Here is a 12817-nt window from a genome sequence, read left to right on the forward strand (position 1 = left end):
ACAACTCACTAGAAGGTCATATAAAAGACCTTCATAAGAGGAAAGTATCCTCAGGATATTATTTTGCCATCACGCAGAAATCCTGGCTACAATTTGCCTACATGGAGTATTGATTACATAGCAAACCTTGGGGCAATATTCTTTGTCTAATTCATACACCTTCACTTAATCAACGAGAAAAGATTGAGAACTTAAGATTTTTTTCTGAGATTATAAACGTGCAAATAGCATATACAACATGTAAATGAAGGTTGCTATGATTCCAAAGACCATCATTCAAAAAAGACACTATTTCCTTCACATGTCAGGGCAACCATTAAAAATTGTCTTATACTTACATGTCTCTTTCCCTACCTCCTGAGATCTCTACTAAACTATTGAGAAAAAAACAAACACCTAGAAACAAAATCTTGGAGATGAAATATAATTTATTTAAATATCTTACTAATAGTTTTGGGTAACTGAATGGGAGGAAGGTTACCAACTGGTAGTTAAACTTTGCTGTATATTTTAAAAATAATAACAATTAAGAGCAATATGAAGATGGAGAACTGAGGAGTTTAGATAAGGAAAAGCAACATAGAAGGTTGAGGTTCTAATGGTTAAAATGACCAAAGAGCTTTCTAAGAATAGACATGTTGAATCATCTATTTTACGTAAGTGAATTCATATCTCTGTATTGCTTGCGCTCTGAAAACTGATCTGGGCCACTATAGCCCCTCTCCATCAGGAGTCAGCTGATTTTGTTCAAAATATCTCATGTATTTATAACTAGACTTTCTGGGAGTAGATGGGAAAAGTGTAGGAGTCTGAATTTCTGAATGACCTCTTTAATCACCCCCACCATCACCAAACTAGATTAGAACACAATATGAATAGGAAATAGTTGTTAGTTGGGCTAAGCCACTGATATTTTAGAGTTGTGTGTTAGAGCAGTTAGCTTATCTAATACTGCTGTTTATTATTCATCTCAAACACAAAAATGTTCTAAATAGAATTATTCATTTCTATATGCCAAATTTACTGTCTCTGAATGTTCCCATCTTATTAAACAGAACTATCAATCTTCCAGGTTTCCCAGCCTTAAAGCTGAAATGATTTTTTACTCTTTTCTATTATTCATATGCTTAATATAGTCTGTGAATAAACCCTTCCTGAAATTATTTCAATTCTGATTGTTTCTTACTAATTCCACTTTTAGTTTATTCTACCACTGACTCTTGCCTGGTTGTTCATAATAGCTTACTAACTCTTCCCCCTGTTTCACTTCCTGTGCCCCTATAGTCTATTCACAACAGCAACCAGAACAATGAGTTTTAAATATATACGTGATTATCTCAGTTTGGCTCATGGCTGTAATCCCAGCACTTTGGGATTACTTGAGGCTGGATCACTTGAGGTCAGAAGTTCAAGACTGACCTGGCCAGTATAGCGAAACCCCATCTCTACTAAAAATGCAAAATTAGCTGGGTGTGGTGCCAGGTGCCTGTAGTCCCAGCTACTTGGGAGGCTGAGGCAGGGGAATCCCTTGAACTCAGGAGGCAGAGGTTGTAGTGAGCTGAGATCGTGCCACTGTACTCCAGCCTAAGCAACAGAGCAAGACTCTATCAAAAACAAAACAAAACAAACAAATAAACAAACAAAACCTTCCAAAGACTCCCTAACATAGTTAGAATAAAGTTCTAAATCCTAGAAGTTTCTGCATGACCTGACCTTTTGCCACCTCTCTCTCTGTGACTCTTGCTCACATATGCTACATTTGTTACAGGGCCTTCCTTGCTTTCCTGGAACATTCTGTCTGAAATACTTTCTGTGACCCAGATGGTTTCTCTCTTCATGACATTCGGATCACTGCTCAATGGGTGCCTTCTCAAAATAATCTTTTCTTACTCCCACTAAGAAGGGAATCATTTATCTACCCCTTACTCTGCCTTGTTTGTTCTTCCCTGCTTATATAATTATTTGCTATTATATTGTGTTTTTACTTAATGCCATTAATATATGATAAGTTTCCTGTTCAATATCCCTAGTGCTCATAAGAATAGGCATTTATTTGTTGAGTGAGGGAATAGGGTGGCAAATTAAATCAATTGCCCCACTTAAGCAAAAAATCTTACTATTCTATTAATCCTGCAACTTTTATGGAGGGCATCTGCACATGCAAAGCAGTGGAAGATTTGAGAAATCCTGAGATTTATTAGAGAGCTTCTCCAACCACAGATAATTCAAAATCTAACTGGGTAATATGACAATATTTAAATTCTGTTAAGAATTAAAAATGTATATAGGTCAAGAAGAAAAATAATTCATACATTGGGGCGGTAGATGATTAACTGTTTTAATTGTTCCATTAAGTATGCACTATATAATTGCCATAATAGTTTAAGGGAGGAACAAAGTATTTCAATTTGAGGTGTTAAAGGAAGATTTTATAGTGAAATTGTAACTGGAAAAAAAAACCTGAGAATGAGAAATAGATATTTACACAAAACAAACTCCAGGCATTTTTCCCCCAACTACTTTACTGAAATTAACAAAACTCCAAGTTAAGCTGGGTCACAATTTCAAATCAAAATCAAATTAATGATTTCATGTATCCTTTTTGCCTTCTAGTCTTTGTATATATACAGTGTTTGCATATTTACAGTATTGTCATAGATAGAAGCTTATATTTCTTTTCTGTTAACATATACCATATATATTTTCTTCCTTATTTTTTTAACAGGTTTTATTCTCCACACTGCAACCCTTTCTACAACAAAATAGGTTAGAAGCCTGGCATGCATCTTTCCACACCATGCTTCATGTTCATATAATTATGTACAAACATAAAAGGAATTATCTTCTTGTTGCTGTTCACTTTAAAAAGTAGGATCACACTCCAAATATCTTCATATCTTTATTTTATCGTTTCAAATATATTATAAAAGTATTTTAGTTATTGATCTATGTATTTTATAGCAGCAAAATACTTTATTCTGCCAAATCACAGTTTAGTCAACTATGCCTCAATCTTAAAAATTCAGATAATTTCCAATTTGGTTTTTTAAAATATTGCCATACCATTGCATATCTGGCATTATAAATTGGTGTTTTTATTTTATGCAATAATTGAGTCAAAATAAGTTTGTGTGTAACTAGATAAGTGAGATTTTTCTTTTGTGTTGATGTTTGACTGAGCTCCCGATATTGAAAAATTGTAGTTGATAAGTGCACTTATTTGCTTCAGAGAGTATGTAGGAATTTTCAGACATCCCCTCCAGGGCCTGTCAAAAGATAACAAAACTCCAGTGCTGTGATATTCACTCCATCACTCTAAAATTGTTAATACGAGAAGAAAGCTAAAAATTTTACAGTTTGAAGGAGTCTTGGCAAGGGCGAGGAGTATTGTGAGTTTACCTCTTCCATTCCATCCTTCATGGATCACTGTTTTCCACTAAGCCAAACAAGGAACTTCCTAGTTTAGTGGAGCCCTCAGGAAGGGGAAAATCAGCCTCTTGGCAGCTGGCTTCTTCCTGTTTGGCAGAACCATATACGCCCACCCTGGTGTGGCCACTGAAATAAAATGTGGTGATGATGATTCTTGGGAGAACTTGCAAAGAATTTCTGGGAGTTGTAGGGAATATGCCACGATAGAGAATAGTGCCTGGTGCCTGGGCCTGTCCTCTGGTGGGGAATTTTGAAAGTAGGAGGCTAGCGGGAACAATCTGGATAAAGGGTGATAGGTAATAATGTAAGCCTACACCAGTACAGTTTCACATGTCTTAAATGTGTGAAATCTCCAAGGAATATATGACACTAAAGTGCCAAATGAGTCTGACCTATTTCAAAACTAACCTTCTGGGAGGAAAGATCCCAATAGTGGTAAGCAGTAGAGTGTAAATCTAGGAACAAATCTATGCTCAAAGAGGGCATCACCTAACATTTGTTGTGTACAAATACCACAGGTCACCAGGAGGACCCATGGATACATTTTCCTAGAAGGCAAGCATTTGAATACCTGCCATGCAAAAGGTATCAAAGGCTGAATTGCAAAGCACCGGTGATATAAAACTGTCCCCACTTTTCTCTAACATTCCTTTTGCCCATCTTTCCTAGGTAAGAGAGCAGAAGGAGAGAGTGGAGAGGGAGAAAAGATAAATGGATAGACCATGCCTCCTTTCTTCATAGCAGTCCACATAACAGAGAGTCAGGACTGATCTGGGGAATGTTCCAAAACTGATGAAAGATAGAGGTTGTAAATTGGACTTGACTTTGTTATCTGAAAAAGAGTTGTAGTTTTCTTATAATTCAAGGTGACTAAAAGACTTTAACATCTTTCTAAAATATCAACAAGCAAGAAATGATGATCTAAGCAAATATGTATGAAGATAATGATGGAAGAAATAGACAGCTGTTTATAGTTTTTGCCCCATCCAGTAGTGACTTTAATTATTTTTTATTCATATACTTAAATATGTATGTATATGTGTGTATAGGTACATGCATATGTATGTATATACACAAACATACATATGTGTATACAGGTATTCAGCTCCTTAACATCAAGAGCTTCATCACATATACACACGTGCAAACACACACTTATACACACATATTATTAGTGTTATTGCCAGACTAAGTTCCAAAATATCCTATTAATAACATGTAACAGCAATTTTTTTTAGTGCATATTCACAGAACCAGATATTACCTCTTTATTTTCTTTTTCAAAAATGTTTGCTAGCAAGGTAGGTGAAATTAGGGCCTCTTTATTCATTTCACTATTTTTATTGTCTACTAGCAAAGTTGAGACTCATCTTACATGTTTTTTATTTTAAGTTGTTTTGAGTTTCCCATCTGAGGACTATTTATTCCTGTTAGGTGATTTTTTTATATTGAATTGTTTTCTTCTTAATATAAATTTGTAGGAACTCTTTTTGGAGAATAACTCAATATGCTATATGATGTAAAAATCCTAATCTATTTTATGTCTTTGTTAATGAAAATTTTGTCAGGCAAACATTTATATTTTTTGTAGTATAATACTTCTACTTTGTTTTTTGTTTTTTTGTTAAAAAACATAAAGGTTAATATATATTTGACTATATATTATTATATAATATATATTAATATATGAGATATAGAATTATACAATATATTTAATATTTGCTAAATTTTCTGTTTTTTCATATCCAAATTATACCCTGAAATTAATTTTGTTTTATATGAGATATTTTTGATTTTGTCAGCTCCTAGACTCAAGACTGTCCTTCTTCACTGTTTATTCCTCCACCATGAATCTATTGCCTTTCAGCTGAACTAATTATTCCAGTTTTCTGTTTGTTTATTACACAGTTCTTTCTTGTGTATTTTTATCAGCCTTAACCTCCTGTGTCTTCTTGTCACTCTGACATGTGAATGAGATCTTATGCTCGAATGGGGTTTTGAATTACAGTCTTGTTTTTCTATGGTAGATAGAAGGTGTTTAACTGTCTCAGTGTTGTATGTTGCAAATAAAAGACAATGCTTTTTTGCTCTTTGTAAATAATTTGTATATCTGCATTGAAACTTTAAGGTTTCATCTTTATCTTTTTCTATTTCAAAGTGAATAATTTTTACCCGAATTGCTTAATGCACTTCTTTTATCATTAAACTCTTCTTAGAATAATAAAACTTCTTTTTTTATATTATTGGCCCTCCCTTTTCTTTACTCTCTCCCACTTATTATTTCTCCTGTAATTGAATTGAAATTGTATACAAGTTTGATCTTCTTAATGTATTCTCCATTTTTAGAACTCTCTTTTCTAATTGCAATCACTTTGTAGTTTCATTTTGTATTGTGATGTATTTCTCTCACTGATCTTCCAGACAGATCTTATTTTTCTGAGATGATTAATAGTTTCTTGTTAGAAGTGAGGTAAGACATTTTATCACATCTTTCTCTATGGTATGTTGAAAAATTATTTTACATTTTTCTTTTCTTTAGTGTCTTTACCCATGAAGATGTCTGTCTATTATGCATCTCTGTGATGTTTCCCAAGTCTTAGGAATCCAAAATTAAACTTCAGCTTCTTCCTCTGTGCTCCTTACAAGCTACTAGTTGATTCTTGAATAGTACCTCAAAAAAAGAAAACAAATTTTGTTCCACTTCCTTTGTAGCCCTTATCATTGGGCCATAGGAAGTATTCACACATCAGCCTCATTTATTGTACAGCCACACTTCTCCTTTTCTTCCTTAAACATGCCCTAGGTAAATATGTTAGGCTCCTTTGAGACTCGAGACACCAAAGTTAGTGGGAGGCAGACCCCTCCTTCGTGTGGTAGGAAATCTCTGTGCTCCCAAGCTTTCCTAGGCAATAGATTGATGATGGAGGGCCTGGAAACAATTGGGAACTAGTTCAGGTTGACTCCTGTTTTCCTTTGACATACCCCTGTCATTTTACCTTTTGAACATTTCCTTACCCTCTGGCACTCAGACTCTCACAGATTCTGAGAACATGGAAGTCTAAACTACTGCACTATATATAGCACTCCTATAGTTAGTTTGCTGTAGTTTCTTTGAGGTCAGTAGAATAAAGCAAACCTTCCTAGAACTATGTGTTACTCTTTACTGAAAGTTTTCACAGATTTCTCAGGGTCAGATTCCCTCTGGGAACCTAGAGAGATTACTGCTTTCTTGACTTCTACCAGTCAAAGAGGAGGTCAAAATCCTGTATTTTCTTTTCTCCTGTGGAAGTCTGATCCGTGGTGTTTCAAGAGACTTTTAGGCAGAGTGTGGGAACAATAGTTTAGACCTCCACATTCTCAGAATCTGTAAGATTCTGAGTGCCAGAGTGAAATGTTCAAAAGATAAAATGACAGGAGTACGTCAAAGGAAAACAGGAGTCAAGACGAAACAGCTCCCAAAGGCTAAAAGTGGAACAATTTGAGCAAAAGCCTTAGATTGGGATTACAACCTACATCGTAAAATAAATATCCTGAGTACCTACTGATATAAACAAGTGACTGCATTAACAAATAAATGGAGAGAAGAGGCATCTCTCCTGCAGAAAAATTCCAAATAATTCATTTAAATACTCCCCACTCAAAAAGGTGGTGCCTATCTCTCTATTCCTTAAATTAGGGTTGTACTTGGTAACTTGCTTCTGAAGACTAAAGTATGAAACAGGAGAAACAAGTAATTTTAAAAGAGGTTAGGAAATTGATGTGGAGGTCAGAGTGGAAGCAGGTGTAAGAGGTTCCAGCCTGGCTGCCAAAGTGTTTGAATTCATCTGCAAGCTCTGCCTGCCCCCTTAGCTATTGCAGGAAGCGCGGTGAACTCTGCCGTATATAATGTGGATGCTGAACACAGAGTTGTCATCTTCGACCTGTTCCATGGAGTACAGGACACTGTGGTAGGAGAAGGGACTCACTTTCTCTCCTCATGGATACAGAAAGAAACCAGGTATCTTTGACTGCGGCTCTCGACCATGCAATGTGCCATTCATCACTGGTAGCAAAGTAGACAGAATGTCAGCATCTCTGCGCATCCTCTTCCCACCTGTCACAGGCCAGCTTCTTCACATCCTTACCAGCGCTGGAGAGGACTGTGATGAGCACGTGCTGTGGTCCATATGATTCAATTATCTCCCACTGGGTTCCTCCCACAATGCATGGGAATTATGGGAGCTACAATTCAATATGAGATCTGGGCGGGGACACAGCCAACCCATATCACTATCTTTGCAACTTTTCTGTAAATCTAAAACAATTGAATTTTTAAAAAATACGTATTTAAAAGAAAATATCTCTTCACAAAGAACAAATGGGACAGAATAATGAAATATAGAATAGATTTTCCTTAAACTAAAAAAAGACATGTACATCTGATTTGAAAGATTCATTGTCCTTTTAGCCAAAAGTTTGAAATGAAATTAACCACTATACTGTAAGGGTTTCATTTTTATTTTATTTTAAAAAGTAATAGTTACTTTAAAACTTCTTGGGATTAAAAAAGTATATCTGAGAATGAATAATAATTAAATTAGTTTTCCCATTGTAGTAATAAAAATATTAATAAAAGCATTAATGAGAGTGTTAATGACAACAATAATAATAATAGCTAGCAGCATTTTTTTTCATTCGTTAAAAAACCTATATCAGGCAATTTCTTTTTGCCAAGTATAATTTCAGCCACTACGGCTTTAATAGTTAATGAAATAGACAAATATCTCTGTGCGCGGCTTTAACAGTTAATGAAATAAGACAAATAGCTCTGTCCATATGAAGCTTATATTTTGCTGAAATATTTACATAATGCTTACTATGTTCCAAGTATTCTCCTACTTACCATACATATATATACATTACATACATTGACTCATTTAATCCTTTTAAATTGCTCTAAGATTTGGCACTACTTTTATTCTAAATTTATAATTGAAGCAAATGAGTTATAATAAGTTTAAGAAATTTGAACAGGGTCACAGAGCTTTAATTGTAACTGAGTTTCAAATCCAAACAGCCTGACTCTGTAGATCTTGGTTTTAGCCTCTGGACTCCCCTTATGCATTTCGTTTCTCCCTGTTAGGTTGTTCCTCTCCTACTATCACCTCATGCTGATATATGACGGTGGCGTATGGCTACTTCAGTGGTGAGGAGACTGAAGCCTAGCAAGGTCACGTGTTCCAGGGTCTCACTGATGCCCGGGAACAAGGGACAGAAGAGATTTGAGGAGCAGTGGTCACAACTCCAGAGGATTACATCTAATAAAATGTTTTATTTGTGAAGGCAACGAGAGACCTTCATAGCAGATGCAAATATCCAGCAAAAAGATAGGCTGAAGAGCACTGGCCAGCTATGGGAAAATAAAAATTCCAACAGGGAACTGCCTGCAGTTTCTGCCTCCAGCTTCATGTTCAGAAGTGGGACCCATAGATTATTTGGCTAGAACAAAATTCTTCACATAAACACTAACGAAAAAGTACTCAACTTATAGGTCCAGTGAAAATAAGAATGTAAAAGTAAGTAATTCAGAGGAAAATGCATTGCAAGTAAATACCTTATTTTAAATAACAGTGGGCTAAAATAGTGTGTAGCGTATTGTAAAGCTAACTTGTAAATTTCAACACTATTTTTGAAAGAAAGGATATATGATGTAAGAACAATAATGTAACAATATACTGGTAAGAAATGTCACATTATCCTAATTAAGACCAAAAGGTGTGTGAGTTAGCAGAAGAGATAAAAGTAATAATATTTTGAACTCTATTAGGTAAAGAAAAATGAAAATATTCTATTTTATTCTTTACTTGACTAACTTCTGAAATAGAGATATAAAAAGTATTTTAAACATTTATATTTACCATATTAGTAGCAAAAATCAAAAACAAATAAATATGTTCTAGAAGAATTGATGAAAGATAAGAAAACGTAATCAATATGGCAAAAGTCAAAAACAAACTACAAAGGTAGTAAAAGTAAAAGAACAAAATATTAGGAAAAAATGTGAAAATACAGAGCACTAAATAAATTCATCTATTTGAAAATCAAAGATTCTCAGACGTGTTTTAAAAAATCCAATTATAGGCCGGGCATGGTGGCTCACACCTGTAATCCCAGCACTTTGGGAGGCTGAAGTGAGTGGATCACGAAATCAAGAGATCAAAACCATCCTGGCCAACTTGGTGAAATCCCATCTCTACTAAAAATATAAAAATTAGCTGGGTGTGGTGGCACGTGCCTGTAGTCCCAGCCCCTAGGAGGCTGAGGCAGGAGAATCGCTTGAACCCAGGAGGCAGAGGTTGCAGTGAGCTGAGATCACGCCACTGCACTCCAGCCTGGTGACAGAGCGAGACTGTCTCCAAAAAAAAAAAAAAAAAAAAAATCCAATTATAATTTGTACACTAAAAAATATCTATGAGATAATTTTACACAAATGAATAAATGCAATTATAAAGAAATCAGGGTTTCTGATTTTTAAAAAATTACACAAATTAGAAATGAATTAGGAAGAAAACATCAAAAATTGACAAGGACTATTACTTCCAATGAAAATATAACTATTTAAAGCTACTCTTTTGAATTACTATGCATTAAAATGATTATTCTCATCATTGACTATAGAAGTGTAGTAAATTTTGAAATATTACTGATAAGTAAAAATAGCTTATTACAAGGCAGTGTGATCTCAATTTCAAATATTTTACATTGAGTACAATTTTTATAAGCACATATTAAATAATCTTTGTTGAGCTGGAGATGATTTTTATTGCTTTGTGTGTCTACGTATTTTTACAACTTTCATCTATGTTGATGCATTAAATCAGAAAAACAATTAAATTAATTTTTTTATTGTTTGGATTAGCAAATGTGATTCAGAAAGTCATTCTACATGGTTTAACTACAATAGTGGAGGTTGAAATAAAGGATATACCGGTGGAAGAAGGTATGAATAAACCAGTGTTTTAGTTTTATTCTTTTGTCTACTCCAAAATTCCAAGTCTTAATTTACCTAAATATAATGTTCTTTTAAACAGATGTTTCTAGCTTGTCAGGGAAATAAATTTGTGTTTATGTGGATCAATTGCACTGTGTAGCTGATAGGATGAACTCTGCTTTTGAGGAATTAAATAGTAAAAAAGTTGGAGATAAAATAGTTTACTTAATTATTCTTTGTTTTAAAAATAAGCAGATATTTATTTTACATTATTTACTCATATCTACAAAAGTGATCTTACTGAGAAAGGAGCTACACTCTTTGCTAAGAGGTTAACACTCATCAGGACACCCTGGCTATGGAGAGGAGCTACCCTCTACGGGTCTCCTCCATGCTGTTCTATTGCTCCATAAAGCTCCTCTTCATCTTGCTCACCCTCAACTTGTCTGTGTACCTCATTCTTCCTGGTCACAGGACAAGAACTTGGGAACCACTGAAAGGTGGGGCTAAAAGAGCTTTAACATAAATGGGGCTGGAACACACCCCTTGCCCTCCACATTACAGTCAACAAGAAGGAGAGAAGAATGAAGGAGAGAAGAGCTGCAGCCCTTCAGGGACCCCAACCTAGGAGGTCCCTGAGCCAGGGTTGTGACACCCTCTTTAGGGCTCTGCAGTTCCTGGTGTCTCCAAGATTCCGGGCAAAACTGCATTCCCCACATTCCCTGGTGTCAGCTGTGGAAGGTGCTTATGGTATGCCTGGTCCAGCCACAGTATCACAGGGAGCTAGTGCCTGTGCCAGCATGGAGCTGCCCACCCCACCACAGCTGGCATGCCTGGTTGTGCACAGTGGCTGCACCCCATGCTCTCTCACACACCCCTTGTTGCCACATGCATGGCTTGCCCTTGGCAGGCACGGGATCCAGGACAGTAGCATGAGCCAAATGCAGCCTGCCAGGCCTGGTGGGTGAAAGGTGCCCAGTGAGCCAGAGCAAAACTCAGGCAGAGGTGCCACTGGCCACAGAGGTTTCTGGCTGGCAAAGCAACACGCAAGGATCTCATAACAAAATTACACATAAATGCCACTTAAGCAACTTTTAACCCTTCATTTTTTTTCTTTTTGTTAACAAACTAAGGGGAAATGGAGAACAAGCAAGAGAAGATGGAATGTTTCTTTCTTGGAGAGTTCCCTCAGGTTCTCTCTAATGAAAAATTGCAGAAATTTAACTCAGGAGTAAGCTAGGAAGACATGGAACTTTGGACCAAATTGCCAAATTGATGGATTCACCTCAAATATCAGCTAGGAGAAGAGGAGAACTCACAAGTTATTTTGCTAATAATGGCCAGTTTTTGAGATGGAGGCTGTGAAAATCTAAGAATGTGGATTGATAAGTTTGGAAATAACTGAATACATATAAATAAACTGTAAATAAAGTTATGGACTTCAGTTGGTATGCAATGCCAGATGATAATACAATTAACTAACGAATTAGCAAATAGGATAATATGTTAATATGTTATATCTCTACATTCTGGTCTTGTTCTCCAGGCTTCGGAGACCTAACATGATGTCCTACTTTGTATATATGAAGTAAATATGTAAAATAGGTGACCATGACATTGTATTCCAGCAATCTCTTGGTCCTGCCCTTTTTTTCTATCATATTTTAATACATATAACCATAGCTTAATCTTATTTAGACTTTATTTGTTCTACTAAGTAATACTTTGTGAGAGTGGTCTGATCTCTAGAATATTTGTTTTTATTATTAAAACTAATTTCTATTTCTTGTTTCTCCAAGTATATGTGTCTGTTTTTCTACCCTTTTATGTTATTTGCATTCAAAACCTTTCTAGGTCAGTTTCATAGATTTCTTAACATCAAGTTATATTTCAAACACTGGAAACATAATAATCTTCCAATCTGGAAAGTACTAGAAGTCATAATATATTCTTTTAAACAATTTTCATTCAGATCAGAAACAAGATTATTTCACTTTGCTGTTCTAAAGTCATAATTTGAGTCCCACACAAAGTGTTTTATATTTTAACTCATAAACATATATAGAAATTTTTGAGTCATAACTATTATTTGACAGTAGCTTTCCTACTCATGATTAAATGTTGTTACATATGGTCCTTTTATTTTATTGGTGAGATGTATCTAAGTATTCAATACTAATTCTTAGCTATTTATGATATTTACACTATAATCACTACTACGATCTTTGATTTGCTAGTCAGTTTCCATTATTTAGGATGTGAGTATCAATCCTTTAGAATTTTCTTTGTTGTTTCATTGTTTGTACTTTTTCCCCACTCTAAATCATTTGTAGTAAATGATATGTTGTATTTCTTCATCAAGGCTGTAGTATTGTGCGGTGTGGAGTCACGGTTCTGAAGTGCATATGAGGCTCCCTT

This window comes from Gorilla gorilla, chromosome 3 (genome assembly GCF_029281585.2).
Source record: "Gorilla gorilla gorilla isolate KB3781 chromosome 3, NHGRI_mGorGor1-v2.1_pri, whole genome shotgun sequence".
NCBI classification, from domain to species: domain Eukaryota; kingdom Metazoa; phylum Chordata; class Mammalia; order Primates; family Hominidae; genus Gorilla; species Gorilla gorilla.